The sequence below is a fragment of the Capsicum annuum genome, chromosome 12, assembly GCF_002878395.1.
Source record: "Capsicum annuum cultivar UCD-10X-F1 chromosome 12, UCD10Xv1.1, whole genome shotgun sequence".
NCBI lineage: Eukaryota > Viridiplantae > Streptophyta > Magnoliopsida > Solanales > Solanaceae > Capsicum > Capsicum annuum.
The window spans coordinates 106,619,890-106,631,795 of NC_061122.1; positions in this window are offsets into that span (position 1 = coordinate 106,619,890).

The following is an 11,906-nucleotide window of genomic DNA, read 5'->3' on the forward strand; positions in this document are numbered from 1 at the left end:
AGATCATAGATATACTGGAAAATTTATTTCTGAATCTATTACTAAAATTGCAGAATATTATGGTATTGAAATTTTTTTTATGTATTGCTTTTGATAATGCATCTAACAACAAGGCTGCTATTGACAAGCTAAAAGCTGACTTTTATTCGCCGTTACCTGAAATATTTTATGTTAAGTGTGCTTTTCATATATATAGCTTAATTGTAAAAGATGGTCTTGAATTTTTTGAGCTTTATATTGAAAAGGCCTGTCTTGCTATTGGCTTTATTCAAGGAAATAATCGAAGAAAAAGAGTGAGAGAATTTACAGTTAAATGTGAATAAAATGGACTTAGACCGATATTATTATCGAAAGAATGTGATACTATATGGAATACTACGTATACTTATTTAAAAACTTGCCTTGCTTATAAAGTTCCTATTACAATGACTTTTTATCAATATTCTGATTCTTTTCCTGAGTGTAGGCTACATGATTCAGATTGGGCTGCAATTGCTGATCTTGTTAAGTTTTTGGAAAATTCTTATATAGCTACGGTTGAATTTTTCAGTGCTTATTATCCTACTGTTTGCAATATTTAATCTTATTTATCCGACATTTCTTGTTTTCTTAAAGAATAAGAATAGATAAGGTTACAAAGAAGTTGTTGGTGCTATGTTTGCTAAATTTAAAAAATATTTTTATATTCTTTCCCCAATTTACTTGGTTGATGCTGTACTAAATTCAAGTATGAAATATACTACTATGTGCGATTTTAGTTCTATAATTTATACTTCCTTAGAGATAGAGCATAAAGAAAAAATAGATTTGTTTACAGCTATGAGTGATGCGCACATTTACATAGAAGCATTATATAACCATTATAAGGATTTACTTGATGTAGCTATACCAACAAATATCAGTCCAACTGTCACTCCCAAGGAGCCACCATCTTCTAAAAGGTTGGCACATAGTGTTTTTTTTGGTTACTTTTATCATTTAAATATTTGGGACAGGGTTGAGACTTCAACATACCCAAAAACTTCTCGGAAAGAGCTTGAGTATTATCTTCGACAGCCGATAGAGGATTATAGAACAAGGATCAACGCCATAGATTGATTGAAAAATAATGAAAGACAATATCCTGTGCTTTCAAAAATAGCTAGAGATATAGTGAATGTTCCAATATCAATCGTTGCATCATAGAACACTTTTAGTCAGGGACGTCAATAGCTTGGAGACAACCGACACTTATTGGGAAGAATTGCAATGAATGTTCTAGTTTTCCTTAGAGATTGAATTAGAGCTGAATGAAAAAATCAAGGAATGGAGGTTGGGTCGAAAAACGAACAGAATCTTGAAGAAATTTTGACTTCATGAGAGAACTCAGCACAATCAAGCTCAATGCATGATTTTACCCTTTGACTATTCTATGACAGTTCCCATTAATATTAATATGAATGAGTTAGAAAAAATGATGCAAAATTTATAGATTTTTCATTCATGTAAATTATAAGTTTTGGATATGTTGCAGTCAATAAAATACAACATTCATTCACTCCTTACTTTGTAATTTTTTTCATTTAGATTGAATTTCTAGTTTGAATTAAATACTTTTAATATATTACTATCAAACTTTACACTAAGTAATAAACATAACAAACATATATACACATATATTCTACACATATACACAAGTGGTATTTAAAGTAGTATATATATATAGCATATATACCTATATATGTTGTATGTATATTGTTTCAAATGATATTTTAAGTAGTACATTTTCTACATATATGTCTATATATTTTCTATAGACTAAAATAGTATATATTTAATGTGTATAATTTTCTAAAGTAGCACATATATATATATATATATATACCCAAAAAAGTACTACAACCATATATCCAGAAAAAAATATATCCAAAATCCTTCCCACACTTGAGGTTTTCAATATTTCAAAATAAAATCGACTTTGAAAGAGTTCTCCATATTCAATATTTTGATCATCTTTATAGGACTGTGAGAAGATTGTCTTTATCCATTCATCCAATGTATATTTTGTATTTACTACTTCATTTTCTTTTACAGACAATTTTGTAATTTTTTTGCACTCCTCTCTTAAAACATTAAATCATAATTTTCAAATATGTCACTCAAATCAGTGAAATCATCATATTTTTGGATAGCTTTTGGTATATTAGATAACATACTTAGCTTTGCAGGCATAATATTCTCCGACTAATGTTGCTAGTGTGTTTTTGCCATATCAAAATCATGTTGAGATTGCAGATGCACTTCTAAAATATCTAGTTTAGGTAGAGGTTGTTGGTATACTACCACGATATTTAAATTTGCTAGACTTGCTAATACGACAAATCCTAAAATTCAATTGCACCCAATTAACACACACACATCACAACATATACATATTTTAACGCACACATACACTGTCGAGTTTCCACTGCCGCCGCTGAACTACTGCTTCGGTGAGACCGCCGCCACCGACCTGTCGATTTTCCACCGTCGAGACTATCCTAGGTACTTGAAGAAATAATCATATTATATGTTCTTGTAGCAGCAACCTTAATAATTTTTTTGAAAGTTACATTGCCTTAGTCCTCTTGTTATATTCATCAATGGCTAATTTTGCAAATTGTGTATAAAAATATAGAGAATAGAAGGAAGAAGATGTGTATTTTGAGAGCCATTTTAGATTGTATGGTTTGTAATATTTATGTTCATAGTTACTTGTATTAGACCTAATATTAACCCTCATACTTGTACTATACCTAATCTTAACCAAATTACTTTCTTGGAAATTTATGAAAGCAAAATTGTCAACATTTCTTGTTCTTGCAAGTAAATTAGAGTTTACTTTTCTTGATACTCTATTATAGTTTTAGTATTTTGGTGGATTTTTTATGGTGATGTTAAGCTAAAAATATGAAAAAATAAGGATTTTGATGTAGCTGAAACAAATTTGTAAGAACTTGAGATGTGGTTGGGAATGTGAAAATTGATTGTAGCTAATGGTCGAGATTTTTCTTATTTTGCCTAAAGGTCAAGATTTTTTTCTTCTAGTTACCTAATGGATTTCTTGAAAGTTGATTTAATTGTTTGACAGAATCCAAATTCGGGAAAAGGATTGTTTTGCTATTTTTCGATGACCGGTTATCTCTTTTTCTTTAATTTAGGCCATGCAAAGGTAAACTGATTTCTCTCTCTTTTCTTATAATGATGTCTTTAAATGTAGTTTAGTTTGGGATTGTTGGCTGTAGAAGGCTTTGAAAGCCATATGAATTTTGTGATGATTATATGGTGTAAGAGGGACATAGGACGGCTCTACTTATTTTTATTACACTTGTTCAATTGTTTGACTTATACTATAAATGAATATGTTACTTGAAAATGATTAAGTATAGTTACTTGAAGGTAAACTTTAATTTTTAACTTTGTTGAAGCGTAGGTACTTGAAATGTGAACTTTTAATTTTTATTTTTGCTATATTTGGTAATTTGTGAGGTTACTTAGTGACTTAAAATTGATTAAGTGTAGGTACTTGAAATGTGAATTTTTATTTTGAATGTAGTTTATTTTGGTAACTTGAGAGGTGACGTAGTCACTTGAAATTAATTAAGTGTAGGTACTTGAAAAGATAATTTTTGATTTGAATGTAGTGTAGCTTGGTAACGTGGGAGGTGACTTAGCGACTTGAAATTGATTAAGTGTAGATACTTGAAAGGTGAATTTTTGTTTTTAATGTAGTTTAGTTTGGTAACTTGTGAGGTGACTTAGTCACTTAAAATTGATCAAGTGCAGTTACTTGAAGGTGAACTTTTATTTTCAATATAGTTTGGTTTGGTAACTTTTGAGGTGACTTAGTCACTTGAAATTGATTAAGCGTAGTTACTTGAAGGTGAAATTTTATTTTGAATGTAGTTTAGTTTGGTAACTTGGGAGGTGACATAGTGACTTGAAATTGGTTAAGTATAGGTGCTTGAAATGTGAATTTTTATTTTGAATGTAGTTTAGTTTGGTAACTTGTGAGGTGACTTAGTCACTTGAAACTGATTAAGTGTAGTTACTTGAAGGCGAACTTTTAATTTGAATTTGTGAGGTGACTTGGTCACTTGAAATTGATTAAGTGTAGGTACTTGTAATGGAAAATTTTGTTTTGAATGTAGTTTGGTTTGGTAACTTGTGAGGTGACTTAGTGACTTGAAATTAATTAAGTGTAGGTACTTGAAATGAGAATTTTTGTTTTGAATGTAGTTTAATTTGATAATTTGTGAGGTGACTTAGTGATTTGAAATTGATCAAGTGTAGGTACTTGAAATGCGATTTTTTTTTGTTTTGAATGTAGTTTAGTTTGGTAACTTGTGAGGTGACTTAGTCACTTGAAATTGATTAAGTGTAGTTACTTGAGGGTGAACTTTTATTTTTGTGAGGTGACTTAGTCACTTGAAGTTGATTAAGTGTAGGTACTTGAAATATGAATTTTTGTTTTGAATGTAGTTTAGTTTGGTAACTTGTGAGGTAACTTAGTGACTTAAAATTGATTAATTGTAGGTGCATGAAATGGGAATTTTTATTTTGGATATAGTTTAGTTTGGTAACTTATGAGGTGACTTAGTGACTTGAAATTGATTAAGTGTAGGTACTTGAAAGGTGAATTTTTGTTTTGAATGTATTTTAGTTTGGTAATTTGTGCGATGACTTAGTGACTTGGAATGGATTAAGTGTCGGTACTTGAAATGTGAATTTTTGTTTTGAATGTAGTTTAGTTTGGTAACTTGGGAGGTGACTTAGTCACTTGAAATTGATTAAGTGTAGGTACTTGAAATGTGAATTTTTGTTTTACAAGTAGTTTAGTTTGGTAACTTGTGAGGTGACTTAGTGATTTGAAATTAAGTGTAGGTACTTGAAATGAAAATTTTTGTTTTGAATGTAGTTTATTTTTGTAACTTATGAGGTGACTTTGTTACTTGAAATTGATTAAGTGTAGTTACTTGAAAGGTGAATTTTTGTTTTGAATGTGACTTTTGTTTTGAGTGTAGTTACTTGAAATGTGAGATTTTGTGTCTTGAACTAATTACTTGAATCTAATTGATTATGTTGATGGAACCTAATTATAGCTCGATATATCTATAGAATAATGATAATAGAATGGGTCTTAGGGTGGAATTTATTGAAAGTGTCAATTGATTTGTTGAGCATGCTAAGACCCTTGATGCTTGGTCATGTTTTCAGGCCGATTCATTATCCTTGTGTTAGATGTGATGGTAGAAGTCTTTTAAAAGAAGAAGTTCTGAAGGAACATCTTTTTAGAAAGGTGTTTCACAAGGACTTTTTAAGATTGTATAATATTCATGGTGATGTTGAGCAAAATAATTTAATTTTTGGTGAAAGTAGTAGGTCTGCGGGGCATAATAACTATCAAGACACTAGGATAACAGAAATGATGCATGATGCTTTTGGGATACAACACGGGGGGCAACTTTAGGGAAAATGTCGAAGATATTCCCAATAGAGAAGAGGGCTATTTTTATGAACAATTTCATGATGTTAGTCATTATTTGTTTGACGGGTGTTCACATTGTCGTTTGTCTGTTACTTTTAGAATATTAAGTATTAAATCTAATTGAAATATTGCTGAAGGAGGAATGGACTTAATGATAGACCTTATTAAAAAGTTAGTTGACCTCGCCTTAGAGGTTCCTGATTCTTTTTATAAGGAAAAAATATTGGTGTCAAAGTTAGGTCTCGCCTCGGTTAGAATTGATTGTTGTGAAAATGGCTGCATGTTATACTTTAAGGAGGATGCTAACCTAGAGTCCTGTAAGTTTTATCAACACCCTCGATATAAGTGTGGTTGTCATAGAAATAAAATTACTATTAGGGAGATGCATTATTTACCTTTAATTCCAAGGTTGAAGAGGTTGTATGCTTCAAACAGCTCTGCTCTTCATATGAGATGACGCAATGAAAATAGAAGGCCCACTGGTGTTATGTGTTATCCATCAGATGGAGAGGCTTGGAAACATTTTGATGCAACTTGTCCAGATTTTGCAGCTGAGCCATGAAATATTCATTTGGGATTGTATGCGGATGGCTTCTCATATTTTTCTATGTATGCTGCGCCATATTCATGTTGACCTGTATTTATCACCCCGTATAATCTTCCTCTTGAAATATTGATGACTAGTCCATATATATTTCTAAATTATGTTGTTCCTGGCCTGCGTAATCTAAAAAGTGAAATAGATATCCACTTGGAACCTTTGATTGATGAACTTCAAATTTTATGGCATGAGGGGGTTGAAACTTGGGATATTTCACTTAAATAGAATTTCAATCTGTGTGTATATCTAATGTGGACTATTAATTATTTTCTTGCTTATGACATATTTTCTGGGTGGATGACAATTGGAAAGTTGTCTTGTCCATACCGCATGGAAAAAACAAAATCTTTCACATTGAGACATGGCAAGAAAAATTCATAGTTTGATTGTCATCGTTGTTTCTTGACACCTAGTCATGAGCTCAGGAGACTTAGGAATGCATTCAGAAAGAATAAAACTAAGCATGATGGTCCACCTCCAAGATTATCTGGTCATGACATCTGGGTGATAGTTTAGGATTTGCCAAAAGTTAGCGAGGAACCATTGTATAGGTTTGATAGATATGGTGTTTCACATAACTGAACTAAGCAAAGTATATTTTGAGAGTTAGAATATTGGCCAGATAATTTACTTAGAAATAATATTGATGTCATGCATACTAAGAAGAAATATTTTGATAACTTGTTCAACACAATTATGGATGTTACCACCAAGACAAATGATAATCCTAAGGCCAGACTTGATTTATCAGAATATTGCAAGTGTACAAAATTACACTTACAGGAGGAGCCCAATGGAAATGTTCTTAAGCCTAAGGCTAGTTATACATTCAAGTTGGACCAAAAGTAAAAAATATATGAGTGGGTCCAAAGTCTAAAGATGCCTGATAGATATGCCTCAAATTTTGGAAAGAAGATTGATATGGCACAAGGAATCTTACATGGATGGAATGAAAATCTATGATTTTTATGTTTTCATAGAACAATTACTTCCAATTGCTTTTATCTGTTTTCCTGAAAACATATGGAAACCGATAACAGAAATTAGTTTGTTCTTCAAAGACTTATGTGCCACCACATTAAAAGAAGAAAATCTGGCTTGAATGGAAAGTAATATTATTGTTATCACCAACAAGTTGGAGAAGATTTTTCTGCCTAGTTTTTTCAATGTGATGGAACATCTTCCCATTCACCTTATCCACAAAGATCGGCTAGGCGGTCCAGTTCAAACTAGGTGGATGTATCCATGCGAACGGTAAGCAATTGCAACATATTTAAATTCATACATATCTTTTTTAATATTGTAAACATCTAATCTTAAGATTATGTAGGACAATTGGAAAATTGAAAAGGGGTCCCAAAAATAAACATAGTGTGGAAGGCTCAATAGTTGAGGCATATCTTGCAAGAGAAGCGTCTCAATTTTATTCATACTACATTAGTGATGAAGTTGCTTGTTTAAGAAATAAATCGAAGCATCATCAGGACGATGAGAATGAGCCTCATTTCCAATCGATATCAATTTTCAATCAATCTGGTAGTAAGGCTAAAAAGATCATATTTCTCCAACTAAGTACCATGGAGCACAAATCAGTAACTTTGTATGTCTTGCTGAATTTCCCAAAAGTTAAGCCCTATCTGAAGTAAGGATATTAAATATTAACATATCATATTTATTTTCTCATTCCCTAAATTAAACTAATTGTGTTTCGTAAGTTGGATCTTCAGTTCATTTAAGACTCAATTCCACAAAAATCAAGTGTATGCATCATTTACAACATGGTTTAAATATTAGGTGTGTAAGTGTACTAATATTTCTACAAATTTTAAACATTTACACATTCTTCAACTAATATATATATATATATGTGTGTCTATAATATTTTTAGGTATATTATTCACCAAATACTGCCGCATACGATCAGTTCTTGAGAGAATTTATTTGGGACCAGTTGAAGCTCATACAATGTCCCATTACATAATAAATGGATTTAAATTTTACACCGAATAACACTCCAAAACAAGGAAAACAAATAATAGTGGTGTTTGGGTTAAGGGTGATGATGACATTGACTACTTTGGCATCATACAAGAGGTCTTAGAAATGGAGTATGCTGGTTTACCAATAAAAAATTATCCTCTTTCGATGTAAGTGGTTTGATCTAAGAACAAGAGGCACAAGATTATATATGGAGCATAGCATCATTAAAGTGAAGCACAATAGGCCGTATCCTGTTTACGATCCCTTTGTTCTCGCACAAAATGTTGAACAAGTGTATTATGATCCTTATCCGTTGCATAGTGATAAGTCTAATTGGTGAGTTATTATCAAAATAAAGCCTATAGGACGGGTGTTGAGAATGTGTTGGAGATGGCGTATCAAAATAAAATGCAGATTGATCACTAGTTAGTGAACATTGATTTAGTGAATAGTTTGAACCACCCAAGAAATGTATTTGAGGAAGTTAATATTGCAAAAGAAAAGGTTGAGTGGGTAGGAGTTGAGGAAACTTCCAAAGAGCGTGAATGGATTAGTGGAGAATCTTCGAGAGAGGAGGATTAGTTTGTGTAGGTTGTATTTGTTATGTATTAATGTCTTTATGCTTTGTACTATTTACCTTTATGTTTCTTGTTTAAGATTGATTTGTAATATACTGTGTAAGATTGTTGTTATTTAATACTGATTTAGTGATTTGAAATGTGAATTAGTAACTTGAAATTAGTTACTTGGAATATTTTAACACTAGTGTTTCCTTATAATCATTTTGTAAGGACTAACTACTTGTAAACTTTACATAATTTAGATAGCAGGTAAAGGTGACAAAGGTAAGAAAAAAGTTGATCCTATAAAGACAAAAAAGAAAAAATAACCTCTTCCTTATAGACGACCATCAGGTATTCATATATCTTAGGGTCGGTGTGATGACGTTCCAGCATGACCCTCATATTCTATGTTATCGCAACATTCAGTTCCTGCTTATACGTACGTGGGTCCACTTCATGGGTCTACAACGACTCATTCTTCTCCCATCACCATGCCACCGCCTTCACAGTACTATCAGACAATCGCTATCACATAAGTTTTAATTATTTATTTATATTTAAATTTTTAATTATTTGAAGATTAATAATTTTATCATATGCAGGAAAAAAAATTGGGTACGAAGATATAACAACATAAGGTATTCGAGGAGACCCATGTAAGGAAGAAAAAAAACCCAACTGATGAAGATGTCTGGGTTGAGCCTCATGCAAAAGCTACCCATGTAAGAATCAAATTTTGTATTTATGAATCTTTTTCTCAAAGTTGATATTTATTCAAGTACGAGTAGTTTGATATTTTTTTACTATTAATTTTAACTTTACTTTGAATACAGGACAAATATATGCATCTCGTTAATGAGTATTGTAGTACTCAGCCTCCTGAAAGTCAGGCTGGCACAATACCTGAATATGTAGAGGAGGATTTATGGAAACAAACTGTGGGTTCTCCAGTTAGGGGCCAATACGACGGGTACCACAGAAAATATTTTAGCGAGAATGTTAGGTCTTCGTTCGGCCCTAAATCCTATCCCTCATTAGTTGATAGAGAAACTATTGATTTACTGAATAATACGATTTCTAAACTCACTAAAAACCTTGCTGCACAGATTGAGAGGGCAACGAAGAAGGAGGAGAAAACAGTGAAACAAATGAGATTGATGCAGGAGCAGATTAACTTTTTTATTCAATCTACAGGGATTCCTCCTCCTTGTCCTGGTGATGCAGTTCGGGCTGCAAAAGGTCTAGGCCCACTGGATGATATCATCATAGATAAGGAATCAGATCCTGTGTGAGGGGCTAAGGATGCAGATGGCAAAGAGGATGATGAGTTGTAGTTTTTAGACTATTGTATGTTTTGTACTTTGGATTTGCAGACTTGATAAATTTTTTAAATAACTTGATTTTAAATGTTTGTATTGCTTATGCTGGTTGTTTGTATTGTTATGCTGGTTGAAATGTTATGCTGGTTGATGGAATGCAGCATATATATGCTTTTATTTTTTTTAAATTACCAGAAAACCGACCACACGTGGTCGGTTTACCATATCTAATTAAATACTATTTTATTAAATAAATTATTTTAAAAAAAACACATATGGTCGGTTTTGTATTTATAATTAATTATTTTTAATAAAACTGACCTCGTGTGGTTGGTTTTTTTATTTAAATTAATTAATTAATTTTAATAAAATCGTTCACATGTGGTTGGTTTTGTATTTAAATTAAGTAATTAATTTTTAATAAAACCGACCATATGTGATGGTTTTTTTTTTTGAAAATTTATTTTTATTTAAAAATATTTTTTTTAAAAAAAATAATATTGAATTTTAAATATATATATATATATATATTTAAAAAAACCGATCACACGTGGTCGGTTTTAAAAAAGCTACCAGGCTTTTACCAACCACACATTTTGGTCGGTTTTTTGGTTAAAAATGCAGGAAAACCGACCACATGTGGTCGGTTTTTTCAGTCAATTTTCCTATTTTTTTTAGTAGTGACGACCGTATGTGCCACATTCAGATAGTATGTGGCTGCCGTATTTGGATAATTATGAGCCCAATTTTTGGCCTCACCAATGCCTAATTAAATCATAAACCGGCCTCGTTCTCCATTTAATCCCTATTTACTCTTTTTTAACATACAAAACACTCAAAATTCCTTTTTATTCTTGAAAACTCAAATTCCCTCTTAAATTTAACCCTACCCACCTTTCCACACATAAGAAAAAGGCTAAATTAATACTTGTTTGTGATACAAACTTGTCCTAAAGCATTAAACGCAAGTTCAATCTTGGGTTTCTTTCACTTCTTCATAGTTCACTTTTGAATTTCTCAAATAAAAGGTAACTTTTATGGCTCCTAATAGTGGTATTTTGATCTAAATGATAAACAAGAAAGTTGATGCATTTATTTCAATGCAAAATATGTAGAAATTGTCATACTTGTATTTAGGAACCTTAAAGTAGCCTAAAATTTTAATGTAGGGCTTTTTTTTATTGAATTGAACTCTAAGATTAAGCCCTAAACGGAAGTTGAACTTGAACAAGTAGAGAAATACCAAAAGTTTAAAATGCTAGCACGAATTGAAAAATATGATTCTTGGTATATGAATGCACTTTGGACTTGTTGGGACTACGAAGAAGTTATAGGGGTGTGAAAATTTAGGAAAAAATTGAAGTTTTTAGATTATGAATTTTTCTTCAACTTTTGTAGTCCCTCATTATCCGCTAAATGCTGACACTTGGATTTTTAGGTACACAAGGATCCTAAGGATCTATAGAAGAAAGTCCCAGTATCTAGGCGACTGGTTGACTCTTTTGAGAGTTGTAGCTCGAAGGAGGAATACTCACTTGCCTAGACCAGAGAATCCTGGACCAAAGCAGCCCCGACCAAAATGATAGGACCAATAACTAGGGGTAAGAGGCAGGCTTCTATGACAAAGAATGAAGCTATTAAGTTCCTAGGGAGGCCGAGAATGAAGAAGGCCCAGGCATTCCTATGACACCCTCCCCAGTCTGACGAGGGAGATGATATTGAGGAGGAAAATGCAGATTCTATATCAGCACCAACAACAGCTACACAGGATCCTCAGTCCGAGAAAGAGTTCTATGATAAATCTGATGCTGCAAATGAGGAAAAGTTAGTACCCTAGTGTCACGCCTCAAATCCTATTAGGGCGGACTGGCACCCGTAACCGAGGAGGCCCGGGAGAACCAGCTCATAACCTTATACTTCCCATGCATACCTCTATG